General features: G+C 44.1%; 1 protein-coding gene and 1 non-coding gene across 2 annotated transcripts in view; one reads left to right on the top strand and one right to left on the bottom strand.

The window, feature by feature from the left end:
• The window catches only part of RNF144B (ring finger protein 144B), a 186,521-nt gene that overhangs the window by 46,541 nt on the left and 115,647 nt on the right, over positions 1 to 24,333 (top strand). The gene's annotated exons all lie outside the window — the stretch shown is intronic.
• Positions 12,717 to 12,801, bottom strand: TRNAQ-UUG. The gene has a single exon. It is a non-coding gene; the product is annotated as a tRNA-Gln (tRNA).

The following is a 24,333-nucleotide window of genomic DNA, read 5'->3' as shown; positions in this document are numbered from 1 at the left end:
GAACAGCAGAATTGCTGTTGCTATTACAAACACCCTGGTCTTACCCGTAATTTGTATGAGGCATAAGTTACTATTTATTGTCAAGGCTTTGAAAGAACTGTGTTCTTGGGGTAGCGTTTTAGTATTTAGTGTACCAATGGAATCTTCCTTGAGTGATTAAGTATGTGTCACTAGAGCCTTCCTTTCACTGGTTTCTTGTTAAACAAGTTAGTTGTTCCCTTAAGTTGTATTCACCGTGTACTGTAATTATTGGCATTGCTTTCTGTGTTTTGATTTTTTAAAAAAAAATTTTTTTAGTGTTTATTTTTGAGAGAGAGAGAGAGAAAGAGACAGAGCCTGAGCAGGGGAGGGGCAGAGAGAGAGAGAGGGAGACACAGAATCTGAAGCAGGCTCCAGGCTCTGAGCTGTCAGCACAGAGCCCGACGCGGGGCTTGAACTCCTGAAACATGAGATCACGACCTGAGCCGAAGTCGGACGCTCAACAGATTGAGCCACCCAGGCACCCCTTGTGTTTTGATTTTGATGAGAACATGAAAACAAATCACTTTAAAAAATATATGTTCTCTTCATATTTTGAAACAATGATGTGTTTTTATTTATTTATTTTGAGAGACAGAGCGAGTGGGGGAGGGGCAGAGAAGGCGAGAGAGAGTCCCAAGCAGGCTCTGTGCTGACAGCACAGCAGAGTCTGACTCCAGGCTGGAAACCATGAACCGTGAGATCGTGACCTGAGCCGAAGTCAAGAATTGGGCTCTTAACCAGCTGGGCCACCCAGGTGCCCCTGAAACAGTGACTCTTGTGTTATCTTGACATTAGTTTGAGTATTGGAGAGATGTTCTAAGTTTGAATTCAAACTCACGGGCATCAGGACTTTCTTGTTTCTAAAACTTGCTCAGGTATGCCCAATTTCTGCTGGTATGACCTGCGAGAAAGACTCTCATGTTACGTGTATGTGATTTTTGTACCCTCCACCTTGCTCCTTTGTAAACTTGCAATTCTTTTCAGACCGAAAAACTTAGTGGAGATAGTAATTGGATTAAGCATGGCTTTTAAAAATGTTTAATAAGGAAGACATCGTTACTTAATAATTATTTGAAAAGGTCAGGACATTTAAAAAAGATGACTCTTAAATCAGTCTTAAGAATTCCTCCTCGTTACATGTCCTGTGACTGTGATTGGTTTATGTGTGTGAAACTTCTGTTGAATGTAAATCACTTCATTTCGTAACGCTCTAAGGAACAATTTTCCTTCTCCCCTAAAGAGGGTAAATTTATTTTGCAATGAGTGATAACATTTACATCTGGTAAGAAATGTAATTTTAAAACTAATGACAGGTTTGCATATTAAATGTGCAATATAGTATTTATGTTTTCTCTTCCTGTTGGCAAAGAGAAAAATGACATTAGTGGAGAAAGCAGAGAAAAGCTTTCAGGTCTCTGTCCTTCATTCTGTTTCCCTCTACTGGAGCTCCGTTAACTGGTTTGCGGTAGCTTTGACTAATTTAGTTTAAAATCAGATTAAATTCTTGTGCACCCAAATCCTTAATTTAGACTGTTCTGAACTTTATTTATTTTTTTTATTTTATTAAAAAAAATTTTTTTTAACGTTTATTTTTGAGACAGAGACAGAGCATGAATGGGAGAGGGTCAGAGGGAGGGAGACACAGAATCTGAAACAGGCTCCAGGCTCTGAGCTGTCAGCACAGAGCCTGACGTGGGGCTAGAACTCACGGACCTCGAGATCATGACCTGAGCCGAAGTCAGACGCTCAACCGACTGAGCCACCCAGGTGCCCCGACTGTTCTGAACTTTAAAAAGAATGCTTAGCCATTTTTTTTTCTCCAACCACAATTTGAGATACTTAACTTAAAAAGCAAGGAAGTTGTGCCACCTTCCCAGATCCCAGACTTAGATGTTTAGGGGCCATTTCTGATGGTGGGAGAAATGAAGTGGCCCGCCATATACAATTTCCTTTTATCCACGGTGGAGAGAAGCAGGGCTGGGACCTGAGGGCTGAGTCTCAGTCAACGTAGAGGAAGAGTTGGCAAGAGCGGGACCCGCCATCTTTGATCTGAGCATTTCCTTGGATCTTGGCTTTTATATGGTCTCTTCCTCCTACCCCATTTCCTCCCCATTTTTTCTTTATACAAACTTTTTTTCTTTAATTTGGTAATGTTTGGGTGCACTCTGAACTTTGGAGAGACATTTTCTTTGGGTTCAGTCCGTTGGGCCCATTCAGTTCTCTGTTTTCATACTGTGTTCATCAGAAAAACCTGAAGTAGAGTGAAGCACGGAAAAGGATTCAATTATCTCAGGTTCCTTCTTGAGTCATTTCAGCTGTAGTTTCTCTTCCTTTTGCTGCTTAGAGAACTGCGGGTGGGACTCGATGTGGGACTCCCCAAGCCACGAAATCTCTACTGCAATTCCAAGTCCTGTAAACCAGACAACTTCCCCGTTGAATTCTAACATTTGCCTTATCGAAGGAGGGGCTCTGGCTTAAGCAGTCATGAGAAGGAATCAGCTCCAGTCCCACAGCATGGCAAACCAAGAACAAAACCATGTCATGTTGTTAGATAAAGAAGCAAGGGCCTCTAAGCCCTGCTCTTTATCACCTTCCCTGATCCTCGAGAGGACAAGCTCCTGTTCCTTTGTGTTTCCATTGTACAAGAGCCACTATTCTGTTGTCATCTTTTTTTGTTGTTAATTTTTTTTACACTTATTTATTTTTGATAGAGACAGAGCGCAAGTGGGGGAGGGTCAGAGAGAGAGGGAGACACAGAATCTGAAACAGGCTCCAGGCTCCAAGCTGTCAGCACAGAGCCCGATGCGGGGCTCGAACTCACAAACTGTGAGATCATGACCTGAGCAGAAGCTGGATGCCCAACCGACTGAGCCACTCAGGCACTTGTCTGTTGTCATCTTTATCTCAGGGTTCCTACGGTTTCCCCTTTTGGGCTGTGAACATTTTAAACAGGGATTGTTTCATTCATATTTAGCCCCCAGCCCAGCCCCCCTACTGTCTAGCACAGGACCTGCACAGAGGTAACTGTTACTCAGGTTCACATGGATTGAATGTCATTAAATCAAATACCTGTCTCAGAAACAGGGCCATGCAAACATACTTGGGGCTCACAAGACTACTACCTAAGTCTGTGAGGTGTCTTCTTTTACAGTCTTGCTTTTGAGTCTAGGATCCCAGTCTTAGCTTAGCACCTCACATTTGATGGCACTCAGGTCTACGAGTGTGAGAGCAGACAGACAGTGTGGCATGATCCAGCTGCCAGCAGATGTCAGGTTTCTTGAAGCTTTGCAGTGGATTGGGTCTTCTTTAGGATAGGGGCAGTCATACAGGTCAGTCTACTGGAATTAAGAAAAGATGGCCAGTGTGATAATAGGGAGTAAAGAGTCCAGTACAAGCTCAGGAACTGTGTTCCTGGGGATACTGTCTGCAAGGATTGAAGGCATTGTCTATATAATTAGAAAAGAATAAAAAGACCAACTAAAAGTTGGTCTGCTTTTTATTTTATTTTTTTTTTATTTTTAATTTTTTTTTCAACGTTTATTTATTTATTTTTTTTTGGGACAGAGAGAGACAGAGCATGAACGGGGGAGGGTCAGAGAGAGAGGGAGACACAGAATCGGAAACAGGCTCCAGGCTCTGAGCCATCAGCCCAGAGCCTGACGCGGGGCTCGAACTCACGGACCGCGAGATCGTGACCTGGCTGAAGTCGGATGCTTAACCGACTGTGCCACCCAGGCGCCCCTGGCCTGCTTTTTAATATCCACATGTAATGGCTATTCTAAATGTCAGTGATAAAATATACTTTGCTGACAAAGCTCTTTTATTAGCCTAAGTTCTTCTTTTTAAATTTTTTGAAATTTATTTATGAGAGAAAGAGAGACAAAGAAAGACAGAGGGTGAGGGGGAAGGGGCAGGAGAGAGGGAGACCAAATTTGAAGCAGGGTGTGGGGCTCGAACTCAGGAGCCACAAGATCATGATCTGGGCTGAAGTCAGATGCTCAACCAACTGAGCCACCAGGCGCCCCCGTGGGCCTAAGTTCTAAACAATTACTGTGGTTATCATTGAATTTGAATAATATTTATGTAAATTGAAAATTAGTGTATTTGTATTATTTTTTTTAATAAACATTGTTTCTATGTAGAAGTTAATTTGGAGAACTCCTACTTAAACACTGAGCTACCCGCATCCCGCATCACTTTTTTTTTTGAAGATTTTTTTTAATGTTTATTTATTTTGAGAGAGAGAGAGAGAGAGAGAAAGAGCACACAAGTGGGGGAGGGGCAGAGACAGGGAGAGAGAGAGTCCCAAGCAGGCTCCATGCTGTCACTGCAGAGCCCCCTGTGGGCCTCAAACTCAAAAACCATGAGATCATGACCTGAGCTGAGATCAACAGTTGGATGCTTAACTGACTATGCCACCCAGGTGGCCCTGGACACTTCATTTTTATTGAAATTAGCTTGTTTGGTTGCTGTAATATTATGCATAGGTAAATTAATATTCATTATTTTTCATATATAAAGATAGGCGTATGTATAAATATAAGCTTTTCCCTTTTTATTCCAAACTACATTAAAATAATTAAAGGGCATTGGTCCATTACTTTTCTCCCTTATCTTTCTTTTCCTTTTTATTCTTTATTTTTGGGGGGCATGATTACACACATTGAGTGAAGTACAATAAGAGTGTTCCTGCCTATGCTTCTTTTCTGGCCATCACTTTTATTTGCTTCCTTTCGCAATTATTACTGAAAATAGTTTTGTCGTATAGAGAAAGGTGGTGTTGCGTGATTTACTCCTGGTCAAATCTGCTAGGTATGTCATTGCTTCTGGGATAATTTTCCACCTAAACTTTACCATCTCTGATAAGAATTTTCTTTGTACTTAGTTAAATAAGCATGTCCTGCTTCTGTATAACAATACTTTCTTGAAGAGCCCGTATGAAATCATAATCTTTGGGAAACTGAGATATTAAACATCTGTTCTTTCAAATGTACATGCTATCCATTTTTTTTCCCAGCATGCTTCTATACCCTATTTACATGTTTTCTTTTTTTAGTCTTTTTATTTATTTATTTATTTATTTTTTCAACGTTTATTTATTTTTGGGACAGAGAGAGACAGAGCATGAACGGGGGAGGGGCAGAGAGAGAGGGAGACACAGAATCGGAAGCAGGCTCCAGGCTCCGAGCCATCAGCCCAGAGCCTGACGCGGGGCTCGAACTCCCGGACCGCGAGATCGTGACCTGGCTGAAGTCGGACGCTTAACCGACTGCGCCACCCAGGCGCCCCCTTTTTTTACTCTTAAAAACAAAGCAGGAAGCAGCTCTGAAGGAATATTCTGTGTTCTGAGCAAAAACATTAGATGCTTTTCTCACCCACCCTACTTCTCGCTCAGACTAAGAGAGACAGCTCCTCCTCCCAGCCCTGAAACAACTTTGCGTCAGCCTCATGGGTCCTCTCTGGGCTTAAAGACTCTGCTTCCCTTAACCCTGAAGTCACAGGCCATCCATCATGTTACCCAGCTTGAACCAAAACAGCAAGAAGTTCCCTCCCAAAGACAGTCCATGAACTATTCCGGCCAAAGAGGAAGACGTTTCCGGTTTCCCTGATGGAGTCCAGGGACATGGTAGATGGAATCATATCTGGCCACAGGCACATAATATGCGCTTGAATATATTGCTGAAATGAATGAGCTCCTCAGACTTAATGTTAAAACTCAACCAGGAACTTCCGAATGTTCCTTAACTAATCCTTAAGGATCAGCAGCAACTTCTGTGGGTCTCTTCACATCCATAGCCTTGGATATATTCACTTGTGAGTTTCCCCAAATGTATTCACAGAAGAGTTCTTTTCATAGAATGGCTTGGACCAAACCTCTCCGTAATTCATTCTGTTAATTCAAATACGAAAAAGACACCTATGATGGGGTGGCTTGCCATCTGGAAACCGTGGTCGTGCTGTTGGAGGCCAGCCAGCTCCCCAAAACTTTAAATTTCCCTGCTTTCTTCGGCACAGGCAAAACCTCCCTGTCCTGTGGCGTCTTCTTACAGGCCTACTTTCTTTCTGTTGGATGACGGCAGTTGTTGGTCAGATACGCTCACCTGAGTGAATGCATTAGCCAGAGAGTGTATCATTGCCTCAGATAAAAACAACGACATTTTCTGGAGATGTTTGATGAGCACAAAGTCGTAAGTTTCAGGCTAGTGGGGGAGACAAGTCACATGATGTTTCTGGAGAGGAGAAGGAACTCTGGCTTCAGCATCAGAAAGAGCAGGGCATATAAATCCTGGCTCCTTAATCTATTAGCTAGGTGATTTGGGGCAAATGAGTGACCTCTTCGAGACTCTGTCATCTCAAAAGTGGGGTGGATGATAATTGCAGTTGGCAGGGTTAGCATTTGGATTGGTGGGATAACAAATGGTAGGATGCTTAGCACATACTAGGCTCTGTTCATTGGCAGGTGTCATTGTGATAGTTGGGGCCAGTTGAGGCTTCTCTGAAGCCTCGTCCTATGGGTGAGTTTCTTCCCGGAGAACTGGTACAGAGCACTGGTTTTCCTCAGAGTCAGTAGGAAAACTCTTAACTGAAAATGGTACATGAACACTTGGGAATTATCACTCTGGGTGTTAGTTTTATCATTTGCTTCCTGTAGGTTGTTTTATTATTCTTTTTTTCTTTTTAATTTTTTATGTTTATTTTTTTTTAATTTTTGATAGAGCAAGAGAGACAGAGTGTGCGTGAGGGAGGGGCAGAGAGAGAGGGAGACACAGAATCTGAAGCAGGCTCCAGGCTCCGGGCTCCAGGCTGTCAGCACAGAGCCCAATGTGGGGCTTGAACCCATGAACTGTGAGATCATGACCTGAGCCGAAGTCAGATGCTCAATTGACTGAGCCATCCAGGTGTCCCTGGAATTTTCCTTAAAAAATTTTTTTTTAATGTTTATTTTTGAGAGAGAGAGAGAGAGAGAGAGAGAGCGAGCACGGAGGAGGTGCAGAGAGAGGAAGGCACAGAATCTGAAGCAGGCTCCAGGCTCTGAGCTGTCAGCACAGAGCCCAATGCAGGGCTCCAACCCACAGACGGTGAGATCATGACCTGAGCTGAAGTCAGATGCCCAATCAGCTGAGCCACCCAGGTGCCCCATGGTTGTTTTACTACTGTTAAATCATCTTCCTTTGAATTTATTGGCATTTCTTCCAGTATATGTGATGCTGATCACTGAATGATTTGAAGGTTAAAGGGATAATGCATTCAGTTTTGAGGCAGGAATGTCTCTCCAAAAGAGGGTCAAAGTTTGTCATTTCAAGATGGGGATGGTTTTATGTACAGTCACAATAAAGGTAAGAAAATATTGTTTCGGATGAGTCTCTTACATTTACATATACAGGGTCTAGTGGCAACCCCAAGGGAGATGTACAATCATAACCTGAATATATGTTAAAGTAGAAGCCTCTGGATTTTCAACTTGTGAGGGAGAAAAAGTCTATTCCTTCCCCTCATAATGAAAAACCCTGACTGAAATAGTAAGGAGCTTTAGAAGCCTCTGATGAAAAACCCTAAGAAGGTAATCCAGGTTATTTATTTAACCCTTTAATCCAGTGTTTTAATTCCTTTGGGCTAAAGAGGAAAGTGATTTTTTCCTCAAGAACGTAATTTCCACATTAAATGAAACAGAGTCTGGTGTCCGTTTGTAAGGAATGAACATGGGAGCCAACAAAACCATTTAAGTTGCTTGTATCAGTTTCTGTCTCTATAAAGTGAGGGAGTTGTGCAGGCACACGGATCTCAGTCTCACAGGCCCTGCTTTTGTAAGGCAAAACATAAAGGATTTAATGATGGTTGAACATCTGTCAGTTCCTCCATACCCTTTAAAGGAAGGTTGACTGGCTTCTAGAAGATTGTATACTTATTATTATTTTAAAATTTTCCTTAAATAATCTCTGAGACCAATGTGGGGCTAGAACTCACGACCCTGAGATCACAAGCCACATACTACGCCAATTGAGCCAGCCAGGTGCCCGCCCCAAGATTGTATACTTTTAAAATTCCAAGGGTAAAAACGGCAGCAAGAAAACTTCAATTTTTTTAACGTTTATTTGTTTGAGAGAGAGAGTGCATGTGTGCGCTAGTGGGGGAGGGGCAGAGAGAGAGAATCCCAAGCAGGCTCTTTGCTGTTGGCGCAGAGCCCAATGCTGGGCTTGATCCCATGAACAGTGAGATCACGACATGAGATCTCATGTCAACCTACCCAGGTGCCCTGAGAATTGCTCAACCTACCCAGGTGCCCTGAGAATTTAGATTTTTCATTCATTTTTATTTTATCAACAAACAAGTGATGCTTCTTCACTGAAGTTCAGTAAATGCTTGTTTCCACTGGGTTTTTGTCTGAGTGGCCTCTGGAGGTTGTTATGACTTCCTCTGATAGAATGTGCTCTGTTAAAAAAAAATGTGCTGTCTTAAAAGCTTCTTTTTTTTCCCCTTGCTGGAATTAAAAAAAAAATTTTATGTTTGTTTATTTTTGAGACAAAGAGAGACAGAGCACAAGTGGGTAGGGATTAGAGACAAAGGGAGACACAGAATCCAAAGCAGGCTCCAGGCTCTGAGGTTGTCAGTACAGAGCCTGGCACTGGGCTCGAACTCATGAACTACGAGATCATGATCTGAGCTGAAGTCAGACGCTTAATCGACTGAGCTACCCAGGTGCCCCTCGTTTTTTTTTTTGTTTGTTTGTTTTTTTTAAGTAGGCTTCATGCCCAGTGCAGACCCCAACACAGGGCTTGAACTTACGACCCTGAGGTCAAGACCTGAGCTGAGATCAAGAGTCAGATATTTAACCCACTGAGCCACCCAGGCACTTCTCTCTCATCTGCAAATTCTTAATTTGTGCCCTTTGGCAGCCACACTGCACTATTTTCTTTAGATTTTGTTACTTTGCTTTGGAATCCTTAAAAATGCAAAGCCCAGGGACTTGACATTAGTTGTTTAAGTGACATTTTAAGTTTATATTTTCTATCAAATTTGACTTTCTGTTCTATTCTTTAAATTTCACTTAATTTTTACTGTTTTGGTGGTAAGGTGGAGAGGAACGTTTCTTTATGTTACATTTACTTAGCACATATAATACATTTTAACAGTTTACCAATTTTCTGAGCCCATATATTACATTTTAACAGTTTACCAAGAGCTTAGCTCATACCTAAACTTACCCTCACTGAAACCAATGTAAGCCTCACAACATGTTTATAAGTTAAGCACTGTTACAATTACCAACTTTTTATTGGTTAAGAAGCTTGGATGTGGGATGGTTAAGGAACTTGCCGGACAGGTTGGCACGGAGACCCACAGTCTGAATTCAGCTTCTGTGGATTTCCCCTTCTGCCAGCTCCCTTCAAATCAGCAAACTTGCTGTGACACACCCCTTTTTCGAGTTTAAAAGAGCTTTGGAAGAGAAACCCCAAAGAATGAATTTGTAGACGTTGTGACACTTTGGACTTTCTTAAAATTCTATGTAGGTCAGTCCTCACTCTTTGTTGAAGCTAGCCCCGTAAAATAAATGTGATATGTACTTAAATTAAGAATTTCAAAATGTTAGGGGCGCCTGGGTGGCTCAGTTGGTTAAACATCTGACTTTGGATTTGGGCTCAGGTCATGATCTCACAGTTTGTGGTGCTCGAGCCCCATATGGGTCTCTGCACTCACAGCGTGGAGCCTGCTTGGGATTCTCTCTGTCTCCCTCTCTCTCTGTGTATCTCCTGCTTGTGCATTCCCTTTCCCTCTCAAAGCAAATAAACTTAAAAAAAAAAAAAAAAGAATTTCAAAATGTTCAACACAGGAAGAGTCCCCGGGCCGCAGTCAATTTTTTCATTTAACAATGAAATGAAGGTCTACCTATCTTACTCTTCTCAGAGCAGGGGAAAATAGCAATGAACTGAGGAGATAAAAATCCCGGCTCTCAGGGAGCTGACCTTCTAAGGGTCTGGGTTGGGAGACAGACCATAGAATAAATACGTAAACACAGAATGTGTCATCAGATGGGGATCTGTGCTATGGGGACAAGATAAAGGGATTGCAGTTTTTTAAAGAGTGTGATTGAGATGATACTTGAGCGTGGACCTGAAGGAGGCAGGTGAGGGAGGAGCCTCTGAATGAACAGGAGAGGAAGGGTCCTGGCAGGGAAAATGGCAAGTGCAAAGGCCCTGCGTGGGATGCCCTCCTGGCACAGTCAGTGAAACCTTTGTGAGTGGAAAACAAGAGGCCTGAAGAATCAATGCAACGATTATTTTAGAAACTTCAGCGTGTTTTAAGCAGGCTCCTGGGTGGGCCTTTGTGTGATTGTAAGACTTCATAATGCTTTAAGTTTTAAATTGTGGAAAGGACACTCCCCTCTTTACATAAGGGATAGTATTATTACTGATTTTTGTCGACTCTTGTACCAACTTTAGTGTTCAAAAAACCTCTTTTTAGTATATTATTTTTCTGAACAGGGAATATATTCATAAAGTTCAAGGAACACATAAGGGTATATAACTTAAAAATTATCTGTGGGGCTCCTGAGTGACTCAGTCAGTTAAGCATCCGACCTTGGCTCAGGTCATGATCTCATTGTGAGTTCGAGGCCCACGTTGGGCTGTCTGCTGTCAGCATGGAGCCTGCTTTGGATCCTCTGTCCCCCTCTCTCTCCCTCCCCTGCTCACACTTTCTCTTTCAAAAATAAACAAACATTAAAAAAAAAATTATCCCTTTAGTACTCCAGACACCCAGCTCATCTCCTGAGGGGTAAGAACGAATATTGTCACTTTATCTTCTGGGCCTAGAGAACATCCAGGCCCATATGCACGTATGGCAGAGTGGTCAGGGGCACTGGCTTTGGGGCCAGACTACCTGCATTTCATTTCCATCCTGGTTTTGCTGGTTGCTACATGTGACCTGGACCAACTAGCTAATTGTCTAGATGTCTTCATCTGTAGAATGGAATCAATAATCACAGGGTTGTTGGGCGGATTAGATGAGACTATATATGTATATGACATAAATATAGGAAAGATGTACATATCATTTAGTGCAGTTCTGGCAAATAATAAACAATAAGCGTTAGCTACTGTCAACCATATTCAGTTTCCATAGGAATTAAAAAAAATTTTTTTTAACATTTATTCATTTTTGAGAGACAGAGAGCATGAACGGGGGAGGGTCAGAGAGAGGGAGACACAGAATCGGAAGCAGGCTCCAGGCTCTGAGCCATCAGCCCAGAGCCCGATGCAGGGCTCGAACTCACGGTCTGTGAGATCATGACCTGAGCTGAAGTTGGACGCTTAACCGACCGAGCCACCCAGGCGCCCCCCCCCAAAAAATTTTTTTTTAACATTTATTCATTTTTGAGAAACAGAGAGCATGAGTGAGGGAGGGGTAGAGAGAGAGGCAGACACAGAATCCGAAGCAGGCTCCAGGCTCCGAGCTGTCAGCACAGAGCCCCACTCGGGGCTCGAACTCACGAGCTGTGAGATCATGACCCGAGCCGAAGTCAGTCACTCAACCGACTGAGCCCGCCCCTCCATACGAAGTTTTTAAGGTAATCCTGTCACATTGAGGAGAGAAACGAGTCTTAGAAAGGCCAAGACATTTCCTAGGAGACTGTGCCTTATGACTCCGTGATACTGGGTGGGAGTTCCAACACCACGCTGGGCCGCAGAGCTTCCTAGATGAGCGTCAGTGTCGTTAAGTCAGGTGGCTGTCTACGTGTCTTCCTTTCAGCCAAGTACGGGGTCAGTGCCAGGTGAATGTGAATGTAGAGGGACGTGTAAGTGTTTGCTTGACAGCCTAATCAGAGTCGAATCTTCGTTTGCGGTTTTAGGCAAGGACGGTTCACAAATGCACATAAATCCTGTTTTTACTTCAGGCGACTTCCGTTCTTCTCACCAGCGTTTACGGAGGCTTTGTGATATTCCATGCAGAACATGAGGCATAGCGGGTGAGAACACTAGACAGAGTCCCCCCGCCCCCATGATAGCCGGTGCAGTTTGCTCTCGTAGGTTTTTGTCCAGTGTGCCGTTTCCTTACGCTGATAGGTGTTTACGAAACATTTTTTGGCGGGGGTGGGGGGAATTCACTTCATTTGTGCTCATGGGCATGCACAAATAATTCTTAGAAACAACAGGCTTGGCTTTCATTGGGTGTGTCTGAGAACGTGCTACACATTTGGTGGTGTGGTCAGCTTCGAAGGCTTTGTGGGGTGCAAGCAGGCCGTGCGTGGTTTGCCCATAAAGAAGTCATTCTCAGGACAGCGCATAAAGGAGATTATGACCTTGCGATGCACAAAGAGAAAACAATAGGTATGGATTTTATTTTACTACTATTTTTTTAATCTTTATTTATTTTTGACAGAGAGAGACAAATCATGAACGGGGGAGGGACAGAGAAAGAGGGAGACCCAGAAACCGAAGCCGGCTCCAGGCTCCGAGCTGTCAGCACGGAGCCCGACGTGGGGCTTGAACTCGCAAACCGCAAGATCATGACTTGAGCTGAAGTCAGATGCTTAACTGACTGAGCCACCCAGGCACCCCTTTAAATTTTTTTAATGTTTATTTATTTTTGAGAGAGAGAGAGAGAGAGAGAGAGAGAGAGAGCAAGCAGGAGAGGGACAGAGAGAGAAGGAGACAGAGAATCCAAAGCAGGCTCCAGGCTCTGAGCCGTCAGCACAGAGCCCGACGTGGGGCTTGAACCCACAAACTGTGAGATCATGACCTGAGCCAAAGTCAGACGCTCAACCGACTGAGCCACCCAGGCTCCCCAGTAGGTATGGATTTTAAATGGAACATATTAAAGATGGGAAATGTGAGTGCAGTCTGCCTTGAAACAATGTTAAATTATAGATGTCCTCAGCTACTATTTCTTGGATCCGGGAAGTAAAAATACAAGAAAACTTGAGCCATTAATTCTGGTTTGTGTGACACATGTGGTCTGCTCAGCTTTAGATGCCCAGGGCAAATAAAACACATAGTGGAAGTTTCCAAAAATGATAAACTCCTCAATCAGTCAATCAGGCTTTTTTTTTCCTTTTTTCTTTTTCTATTGGTAATGCTTGTTTTGCAAACTTGCTGACAAATCATGGTGGGAGCTCAATGAAGCAGGAATGAAGGATAGCATCGCTTAAATGTTCATTTATTCGTGTGATTTATTGCCTTCAATGAAAATCATTGCATTGCTTTTTTTGTCCTTTGGACCTTCTTGTAGACTTTATTACACTTTGTCTCCTTATCTACTCTCCTCACTCCTGGGATTCTGTGACTCTCTTGTACCTAACTCGCTTGTTCTTGGCCTTGAATGGGAACACATCTTTCATGGAAACCCTAGCATTTCCATCCCTGCTGCAGTTAAGGGTGGGATTCATTCACCTGCAGAAGTTTGCCTGCCTTTTTCAGTTCCAGTTAATGTCTTTGGGCTCAGGGCTGTCCATAGCCCACATAAAAAGACTGCGTAGCTCATATTCTAGAATCAGAGCTGTGTATCTGGAATGCTCATGCCATTGGGTACGTTCTTTACCAGACCTCCTGGACCTCTCATTGGAATTTGTCTGTGTGCCTGAGTCCTGGTGTCTTTTAGACCCTTTCTGTTTAGCTGTTCAGCACAGAGTTCCAAGACCTCACTCAGCGTGTGCCCTGTGACCTGGCAGGTAGCACTGGATGTCTGGAACCCTGGAGGCCAGGCAGATTTCCTCGTGGCTCTTCTTAGATGTGCTGCTTGGGACTGGCATCACGTGATATCCCCGAACAGAGGTCGGAAAAAGGTGGTGCTTCTCAGCCCCTTGCCACTGTTTTCCCTCAAGAAACACGCAACGTGTGCCACTTGCCAAATCCTTAAAGTTCTCAGGGTTAAAGGCGCTGGATTTGCACCCCTTTCTCCCTCCGGTACCGCTTGCTACGCAGGGAGAAGTCTCAGGCAGGACAGAAGAAATCGCCTCTGCGTTTCCTCGCAGTAGTTGGAGGCATCGGCTCCTCTTTAAAGGCAGTGTTGTGTCATGTTATTTCTGAGTGGATGGACCTCACCATTTGTCCTGACTTGTTAAGATCTGCCCTGAGAAGCAGAATGTCTGAGTGAAACTCTTCTCCCTTCCCAGGACCTCAGGCAGCCCCGTCCTTTCTCTGAGCCAAAGCTCCCCACGCCTCCTCCTTCCACAGCCAGTCCTGGTCACCCTGCGCTCAGCTTCCTCTAGCCCAACACCTCCCACTCCCTCCCATGGCTCATTCTTCGTGTCCAGCCTGCCAGATCCCTTTGAAGCGTTCTTTGGCTGCTTTATGTGTTTTTTTTGTTTTTGTTTTTGTTTTTGTTGTTGTTGTTTTTGCACAATGCTCTTTTTTTTTTTTAATTTTTGTTTTCAACGTTTATTTATTTTTGGGACAGAGAGAGACAGAGCCTGAACGGGGGAGGAGCAGAGAGAGAGGGAGACACAGAATCGGAAGCAGGCTCCAGGCTCTGAGCCATCAGCCCAGAGCCCGACGCGGGGCTCGAACTCACGGACCGCGAGATCGTGACCTGAGCCGAAGTCAGCCGCTCAACCGACTGAGCCACCTAGGCGCCCCTTGCACAATGCTCTTCAAATGTTAACTTCCCACTATTGAGGAAGGTAGTATACCTAGTGTGCCCATGACAGTAGGGATGATATCTGAGTCTTGGACTAGATGCAGTGATATGCATGAAGCTCTTAGCCTAGCACTTGGAACACAGGTGGGGATTCGATAAACATTAGCTTCCCTGATTTGATCCTTTCTGTGCCCTTTTTCTGACAGCAAGTGATGTGCAAGTAGGCTCTTCAACTCTTGTTTGGTGAGCGCCATTACAGCATTATGGGTGGGAGAGTGGACCTTGGTTCTCAGCTATTTGGGTCCAAACTCGTCCTCCAGGTGACTTTGGGAGCTTACGTGATCTGCTTAACCTCTATGCCTCAATTTCCTTACTCTTAGATTAGCACTAAGAAGAGTTCCTTCTCGTAACGTTGTCATGAACATTAAATTAGTTACTGTATTAGGTGCTGTTAAGACCACGTGCCTGGTACATAGTCTAAGTAAGTGGGAGAAACATCCTGCTATATTAGTAAGAAGTGAGGCTAACGAGGTCACTGTGGTATAAAGCAGTGGGCTTTCATTGCTAGGAAGCATCAAGTAAGATGAATTCCTCTCTCTCTACCTTTGGGAAAACCCAGGCCAATAGATGCATGGAATGAGGGCTCCAAAACCGTACTCAAAAGCTCCATTGGAGCAGCCTTCCCGGGGGCTGAGAGTTTCTGACTCAGCTAAGATAGATTCATTTCTCAAACCCCAGTATAAAAATCACCCAGAGGGTACTTGTTAGACATACAGACTCAGGGTCTTGCCTCAGACAGACCTGCTGAATCAGAATCTTCAGGGAGGGACTTGGAATCTGATATCAAACAGCCCAGACATACAGTATCACCTGGAAACACTAAATAATTACCCCAAAATTTGAGGAAACATTGATGGCTGTGTCTCATACGCTTGACTTTCTGATTTGATTGTTTTGGGGTCTTGGTGTACAGGCATGAGGACTCTTCTATTTTCTTTTTATATCCTCTCACAGAAATCGAATGTGAACCACGGTTGAAATCCACTAACATCGAGAATCAAACTTAAGTCACTATTTCTCAGAATCTTTGGGGTGTGTGTTGAAGATGTGGATTTATTTTTTTATTAAATTTTTTTTTTATGTTTTATATTTGAAAGAGAAAGAGCATGAGCAGAGGAGGGGCAGAGAGATGGGGACAGAAGCCGAAGCAGGCTCCAAGCTCCAAGCTCTCAGCACAGAGACCGCTGCGGAGCTCAAACTCCTGAACAGTGAGATCATGACTTAAGCCAAAGTCACACAGTTAACCGACTGAGCCACCTAGGTGCTCCCAAAATGCAGATTTATAAGCCTTAGCCCAGCCTGCTGAATCCGACCATGGGACTCTAGTAGGAGGAGGTGGGGTGAGAGGGGAATAGGGGGAGTGAGACCCTGGAATTTGCATTAGAAACAGACCTTCCAGATGATTCTTTTGCATGCTGGACTTTGAGAACCACCCACTGAGCAGGGTTTTCCCTTGGTAGGCATGTGTCGAAGTGGCTGAATGAACGAAATGGAATCATTACTTCCTTGCTAGAGCAATCTGTTAGAAACTTGCTTATTCATAAACTGTAAGTGGTTACATGAGTTTTCATTGCCTGCTCTCCTTTGACTGGTATAAGGTTTCTGGATGGTTGTCTCTTCCAATATGCTTTGATTTGACCTGGCAGAAATTGATGGGAGGTTATTTTGGGGTTTTTGCATGGCCACGTGGATGTAACAGTCCAGACCATGGAACCAGGGAAGATGCTGTTGAATGCAGTTTGTAGTATGGCATGGAGTGCCTGTTAAAACCGAGGGTCTGAAGAGATTGAAGCTGGCCAAAAGGGGAAAGTAGACGTTTGTAAGGTGAAACGTTTTGTGTAGCTGTTCTAATGACAGAAAGTCCACTGCTTTCCTCAGAGGGCCTCCTGGCATGAGGGCTGGAATCTGGTCTGCTTTTGCTCACCACTGTGTCCCTGGGGCCTAACGTGTGCTTGGCACACAGTTGTGGTTCCATAAATAGCTGAGGAATGAGAATCCTTTCTATCGTGGCCACAGGATAAGTGTGGTGTTTCCCCTTTTCCATTAAGACGAAGAGAAGTAACATTTCTTTAGAGAGAGAACTAGGAAAGTGATACACACGAGGTCAGTGCAAAGATTTATCAAGTTCCTTTGGAGGCAATGGCTCCTAGGTCTGCAAAACCAGCTGAGAAATGAATGGCAGGCATGTCATTTGCGTCTGTCAAGAATCTGTTGCTCCCACCGGAGGTAGGAGGAGAGGATTAAGTGTGGAAATGTAGATGAGAAGGGTCTCTGGAGCTGTAAGTAGGTGGTACTTATGCAGACCCCATCAGGGGAAAGGCCAAATTGCCAAGGATAATGAACAACCCCTGGGCATCACAGTGGGTGTCTCTCTACCATGGACGTGGACACATCAGGCAGCCGAAGCCTGATGGCGTTAAGGAGTCAGGTGGTCAACTTCTCCCATGATCTGATTTATTCACATTCAGCCCACCAATAAAATCTGATGCTTTGGTTTCCTACGTAGCTTGTATACACCCTTGCTATTCAGAATGTGGTCCATGGGCCAAGAGAATTGACATACCTGGGAGCTTGTTAGAAACGCATACTGTTGGGGCATCCGGGTGGCTCAGTCGGTTGAGTGTCTGACTCTTAATCTTGGCTCACGTCATTATCTCACAGTTTGTGATCTCAAGCCCTGTGTTGGGCTCTGTGCTGACCATGTGGAGCCTGCTTGGGATTCTGTCTCTCCCTCTCCCTCTCTCTCTCTTTTTCTGCCCATCCCCCGCTCACACTCTATCTCTCAAAGTAAATAAAGTTTAAAAAAATGCAGACTCCCAGGCCACACCCCATCAAGCCCAGCGTGTTGGGTTTGCCTGACAACGTGGCATTTTGTTTTTCTATATCATATTCACTGATGTTTAGTTGGGATGAGTCAGCATCCCTGAGTTTGACTTCAAGATACTGATGGAGTAGTTGCTGAACCTGTAAGGCTGAGAGCTGACCCAGGGCAGACGAGAATTCACCAAGGGAATGGTGCTGAATGGGTGGCCAGTGGGCCTTCTTTGGGTGACCTGCCTTTGTGTTGTATGCTGTTGTTTAATTTCAGCACCGATGCCCACCATGCTGTTGCCTCGGATCACCGTGTGGGGCTGATCTCCATTGTGGCACATAGACTGCAGTGCTCTCTCCTCCTTTATAACTGCCTGAGCTGCCTTCCTCCACCTGCTCTGCAGTCAGCCAGGACTCCAGCAGGTCCGGAGGGTCTCCACGATGGTGAAGAAAGGAATCGGACTTGTGGAGAGTCTATAGGGCACATTTGTCTATAGGTTATTACTATTTTTTTTAATTACCTGACCTTTATACTTTATTCAGCCTTCCTTAGCTTTTACCTACCGTCCTCTTTTCTGTTCTAGGATCTCATCCAAGATACACATTATATTTTGTGTTCACCGCTCCATAGGCTCCTCTTGGCACAGTTTCTCAGACTTATCTTGTTTTTAAGGTTAATTTTTTGATTTTTAAATTTTTGATAGAGCGAGCATGGGAGAGGCAGAGAGTGAGAATCCCAAGCAGGCTTTGTGCTGTCAGCGCTGAGCCTGATGTGGGGCTTGAACTCACGAATTGTGAGATCATGACCTGAGCTGAAATCAAGAGTCAGATGCTCAACTGACTAAGCCACCTAGGCGCCCCAGACTTTCATTGGTTTTGATGACCTTGACAGTTTTGAAGACTATCAGGTTTTTTTTTTTTTTAATGTTTGTTTATTTGTGAGACGAGACAGAGTGCAAGCAGGTGAGGGGCAGAGAGAGAGGGAGACGCAGAATCTGAAGCAGGCTCCAGGCTCTGAGCTATCAGCACAGAGCCCGACACGGGGCTTGAACTCATGAGATCATGACCTGAGCCGAAGTCGGATGTTTAATCTACTGAGCTACCCAGGTGCCCCAAGGTCTATCAGGTATTTTTACATCACCCTTCAATTGGGATTTGGGGGTTGTTGGATATTTTAGTCATACATCAACTGGCATTATGGGTTTTTAGGCGGGTGACGACAGAAGTAAGGTATCATTCTCATCATATCCTGTCAGTGGTGCATAAGGTAAACATGGCCTTTCACTGTTGACATGGGCCTTGATTACCAGGCTGAGGTAGTGTTTGTGAGGTTTCTCCACTTGGAAGTTATTCTCTTCTTCCCCTTTCCCTAAAGTACTCTTGGAAGGAAGTTATTATGCAGTATCCACGGTTAAGGACTACAGGGTCATGCTCCATTTCCTTGAGGGCAGAGTATCTACCTCATCTAGAATTCTTCTGCATGGGATTTTGGACTATTCTCCATCGTTCATTCATTCAGCCATTTATTTCTCCCTGTATGAACTCATGAGTGACTATTTTATGCTTTGTGCTAGAACATAGTACTGCTTTCTTTTGTTGTTCAAATTATAGATTGTTTTTAAGTTTATTTATTTATTTTTCAGAGAGGTAAAGGGAGAGAGAGAGAATCCCAAGCAGGCTCTGCACCACTGCGTGGAGCCGACGTGGGGCTTAAACCCACAAACCACAAGATCATGACCTGAACCGAAGTCAAGAGTTGGATACTTACCTGACTGAGCCAGCCAGGCACCCCTCGAATTATAGATTTTTTTTTTGAAGTCAACTCTAGGGGCACCTGGGTGGCTCAGTTGGTTAAGCATCCGACTTCAGCTCAGGTCATGTTCTTGTGGTTCACAAGTTTGAGTTCCACATCGGGCTCTGTGCTGACAGCCCAGAGCCTGGATCCTGCTTCGGATTCTGTGTCTCCCTCTCTCTCTGCCCCTCCCCCGCTCACACTCTGTCTCTTTCTCTCTCTCAAAAATGAATAAACATAGGGTCGCCTGGGTGGCTCACTCGGTGAAGCGTCCGACTTCGGCTCAGGTCATGATCTCGCGGTTTGTGAGTTCGGGCCCCGCGTCGGGCTCTGTGCTGACAGCTCAGAGCCTGGAGCTGCTTCAGATTCCGTGTCTCCCTCTCTCTTGGCTCCTCCCCTGCTCACGCTCAGTCTCTCTCTGTCTCTTAATAATAAATGTTAAGAAAAAAAATTAAAAAAAGAATAAACATAAAAAAAAATTAAAGTCAACTCTACTGCCCAACATGGGGCTTAAACTCATTACCCTGAGATCAAGAGTTACATGCTTTACCAACTGAGCCAGGCAGGTGCTCCATTTTTTTTTTTTTTTAAGGTCCATTAGAAATATAAGACTTTGTAGTTGACAGTATAGGCCTGCCTGCATGCAAAGGAGATAACTGGTAACTGGTATGATCTCAGTGGGGCTTAACACCAATCCAAAAATTGGTGCCATTTGAAAAACTTAGTCACCCTCATATTTGTTTGCTAGACCTGCCATGATAGAGTTCATGGCTTAAACAACAGAAATTAATCTTCTCAGTTCTGGAAGCTAGAAGTCTGAAATTAAGGTGTCAGCAGGGTTGATTTATTTTTGAAGCTTCTCTCCTCAGTCCATGGATGGCCATCTTCTCCCTGTGTTTTTACGTGGTCTTCTGTCTGTACCTATGTATGCCTTAATCTTGTCTTATGAGGACACTAGTTATATTTAATTAGGGCCCACCCTAATGACCTCGTTTCAACTTAATTACCTTTTTCAAGATCCTGTCTTCAAACGTCACATTCGAGGTACTGGGGGGGTTAAGACACCAACATATGAGTTGGGGGTCGGGGGACACAATTCAGCTCATTATACCCCTTAAAGGAGTCTCAAATAGATACACATTTCCTGCAGGCATCACCTAGAAGGGGCATCACTGGATATGCTCTCCAGTTTGTCTTACTAACACTGCCATTGTCACCATGAAGCAATAGTGTACATCCTCTAGGATGGTCTGAAAAATTGGCAGTTGGGGGTGGGGGATTTGGAGTCAGCCAGTTTGCAATGAGGATGCTATGATTTGGGACCCTAGGCTGTGGGCAGCATGAGGCCACGGGGGGCCTAGGTGGTTATGGGATAAGGAGAGAAGTTCAGGGCAAGCTGCATAAAGTAGGTAGTGGGACACTAAAATAGGAAGTTTGCGGTGACCTACTTTCTGTGCAACATGGTTCTGCCCATTATTGAAAAGCATCTTGCTTTAGCTGCTCGATCACACACAAAGTCTATAAGAATGGCCTCAAGGTCAAATATATGTAAGAAAATTGGGTGATTTATATTTCAAGAGTGACTGCGTCTTTGTATACCTGCTATTCAATGTGATGTAAAAGAACCTCGGTGTCTATTTTTAGCCTAGGCTTGGGTTAAAAAAACCTGACTTGATGTGTACCTTACCCAGAAGGGGATGGGTATTGTGCACTGAATGTATGTCCCTTGATCTTAAACCCAGTCTCTGAAGCTAACTGATTCCATTGTGACATCGTAGACAACAGACCCCGCTGGTGCATGTGGTTTGGTGTCTTCAGTTGATTCAACCATGGCGGAAGATAATGGAGTGTTAGAGCTTCGTGTTTCCTGTCGCTTTCATCTTCTGAGGCTGGTAACAGTTTGGGGCGCCATACAACAGTGAGGTTGATTCAAGCAAAAGGGAGCAAGATGGAATGTAGAGAGTCTGAGCTGTGTTGTTGATTTATTCAGCTGTGCCAGAGTCTACAAGTTGCCTTCCCAAATTCCATTTGCAACTTCTTTGTTAGCAACAGAATCTTTAGTCCTTAACTAATTTGGATTTAAATAAAATAAAATAAAATAAAATAAAATAAAATAAAATAAAATAAAATAAAATAAAATAAAATAAAAACACCTTTAGTCCTGTTAAAAATTACACTTGGGACACCGGGGTGGCTCAGTCAGTTGGGCATCCAACTTCGGCTCAGGTCATGATCTCATAGTTGTGAGTTCAAGCCCCGCATCGGGCTCTGTACTGACTGCTCAGAGCCTGGAGCCTGCTTCAGATTCTGTGTCTCTCTCTCTCTCTGCCCCTCCCCCACTCACATTCTGTTTCTCTCTGTCTCAAAAATAAACATAAAAAAACAAACAAAAAAACCCCACAAAAAACTATGCTTGCCTGCCTCCATTCCAGCCACGTGTGGCCACATGATGATGATATCTACCCATAGAGTGTAAGTGTTTGGAAAATTCCAGAAAGGCCATTCAAAAAGGGGGGCACACATTCTTTTGCTCTTTCTCCTTCCCTCCCCCTTCTAGTCTTGAATGTGATGGCTGGAGTGCCAGCAGCCATCTTGGACCAGGAAGTGATCTTGAAAACAGAAGCCCAACCTAGGATTATAGAGCAAGAAGACAGATTGAGTGCAGGACCTGGAGAACCCAGGGAGCTGTTATACATGTACTAGTATGGGCAGACTTTCAAAAAACCCATTTTTAATACAGAAGAAAACAAGCGCTTCTGTCTTAATATATTGCTATTTGTTTCTTTTATATGCTGTCAAACTGAATTCTTTTTTTTTTTAAATATTTTTGGTGAAGCGCAAATGGGGGAGGGGCAGAGAGAGGGGGACAGAGGATCTGAAAGGGGCTATGCACTGACAGGCTGACAGCAGCAAGCCCAATGTGGGACTTGAACTCACGACCTGCACGAGATCATGACCTGAGTTGAAGTCGGATGCTCAACCGACTGAGCCGCCCAGGTGCCCCAAACCTGATTCTTAATGAAGCTTGGGTATCCATTAAAGTTGTCTAGGGAATGTATTTAAATATACTACTGCCTGGGCCCTACCCCCTGAGATTCTGATTTTATTGGTCTGGCAAAAAAGACAGACAAGTGTTGTTCTTAAAAAGCGCCCTTAGGTGATTCTCATGTGTGACCTGGGGTTGGGAACCACTGTCTTCACTTACACTCTGTCTCTCTAAGTAACTACTGTGTTTTAAGAATTGTGATTTCTTTCTCTTTTTTTTTAATGTTTATTTATTTTTGAGAGACAGAGCACCAGGTGGGGAGGGGCAGAGAGAGAGGGGGACAGAGGATCCAAGCCTGATGTGGGGCTTGAACTCACAAACCGTGAGATCTTGACCTGAGCCGAAGTCGGACATGCCACCAACTGAGCCACCCAGGCGCCCCAAGAATTGTGATTTCTGATATCACTGGGGCAGTTGTTCTATTTCTGTAGCTCTGTTAGGGAAAGGAACAATACTAGGGATAATCTGAAAGAGAACTAATTTGAAACAGTTTTGGGGACTGGGATGATAATGCAGATATGGACATACTCCGAGAGCCCATAAAGCATCATCACAATGCAGTATCTGTGATGGCTACACAATGTGCCTTTATTTCTGAGGAAAGAGTGAAACTCTAGCCCTCCACACTTCCTTTCCTTTTACCAAATCTAACCATGCTTCCCCTGGGGATTACGAGGAATTTAGCAACAGAGTGCAGGGAGGTAAATACATTCCTTTAAAGCTGAGCTGGATTGAGGGAGAACAAGGGCAGCTTTCGATTTTTATTTTCCATTAATACTATTGATGCTTAGGTCTCTGAGGGGAATTAATGGGGATAAAATCCCAACCTAATTTCTCAGAATATCAGTTACAACTATTTGACAATGAATTCTCCCTTGTTATAGTGTTTAGTTCCGATCCTCTTTTCAAGGTCATAAGACTGCTGACCCCTAGTTTTATTTCACAATTCATACCATAAAGATAGTGATTTATATAGATCACTGATATTCCTGACTTTGTGTTTGTCAACAGCAAGATCAGTTTTTGTCTTGTGGTAAGAGAAGTTTCAGGGGCGAAGAGGATGTCAAAACTCCCTTTCCTCCCAGTTTCTTCTGAGTTATTTGCTATAAATTTTCAACAAGAAATTCAAGAGTGAGAAGTGAATAACCAAACAGTGTGTGTGATCAATTTGACTGTGAATGATGAAGAAAGTTAACATACTGTGTTTTATTCTTTTTTTTTAAGTTTATTTCCTTTGAGTGAGAGAGAGAGACACAGAGCTAGTGGGGGAGGGGCAGAGAGAGAGAGGGAGAGAGAGAGAATTCCAAGCAGGTTCTGTACTGTCAGCATGGAGCCCGATGTGGGGCTTAACCTCATGAACTGTGAGATCGTGACCTGAGCCAAAACTAAGAGTCGGATGCTTAACCAGCTGAGCCACCCAGGCACCCCTGTGTTTTATTCTTTTGATAGCAGTTTCCATCTGAGCCTCTTAGTATTTTAGAAATAATGATCATTATATGGCGTATGTATTATTACGTTAAAAATAACCAGTAGGTTAGAAATGTAGTGAGAAACAAAAGTGCCTTTGTGGGGACCATGGGATTCAGCATCATAGGCCAAGGGAACCAGGAGGAATTTTGACACCATGCACATCAGGTTACAGGCATATAAACCTTGGTGCAGTGGTCCGTGAACCAGCTCCAGCCCCTCTCAGCCATGGTCTCTCTGGAAAGCACTGTCTTAGACAATCACCCATAGATGCGGAAGCTTTTGTGAAAGTTCCGTGTTCAGAGGAAAAATGTCAGCCCATTGTTGGGACAAAAACATAGGAGTTTGGGGGCGCCTGGGTGGCGCAGTCGGTTAAGCGTCCGACTTCAGCCAGGTCACGATCTCGCGGTCCGTGAGTTCGAGCCCCGCGTCGGGCTCTGTGCTGACGGCTCAGAGCCTGGAGCCTGTTTCCGATTCTGCGTCTCCCTCTCTCTCTGCCCCTCCCCCGTTCATGCTCTGTATCTCTCTGTCCCAAAAATAAATAAACATTGAAAAAAAAATT

This window comes from Felis catus, chromosome B2 (assembly GCF_018350175.1).
Source record: "Felis catus isolate Fca126 chromosome B2, F.catus_Fca126_mat1.0, whole genome shotgun sequence".
Classification (NCBI taxonomy): Eukaryota; Metazoa; Chordata; class Mammalia; order Carnivora; family Felidae; genus Felis; species Felis catus.
The sequence above is the reverse complement of the archived record's forward strand: the minus strand, read 5'-3'. Positions and strand labels throughout refer to the sequence as shown.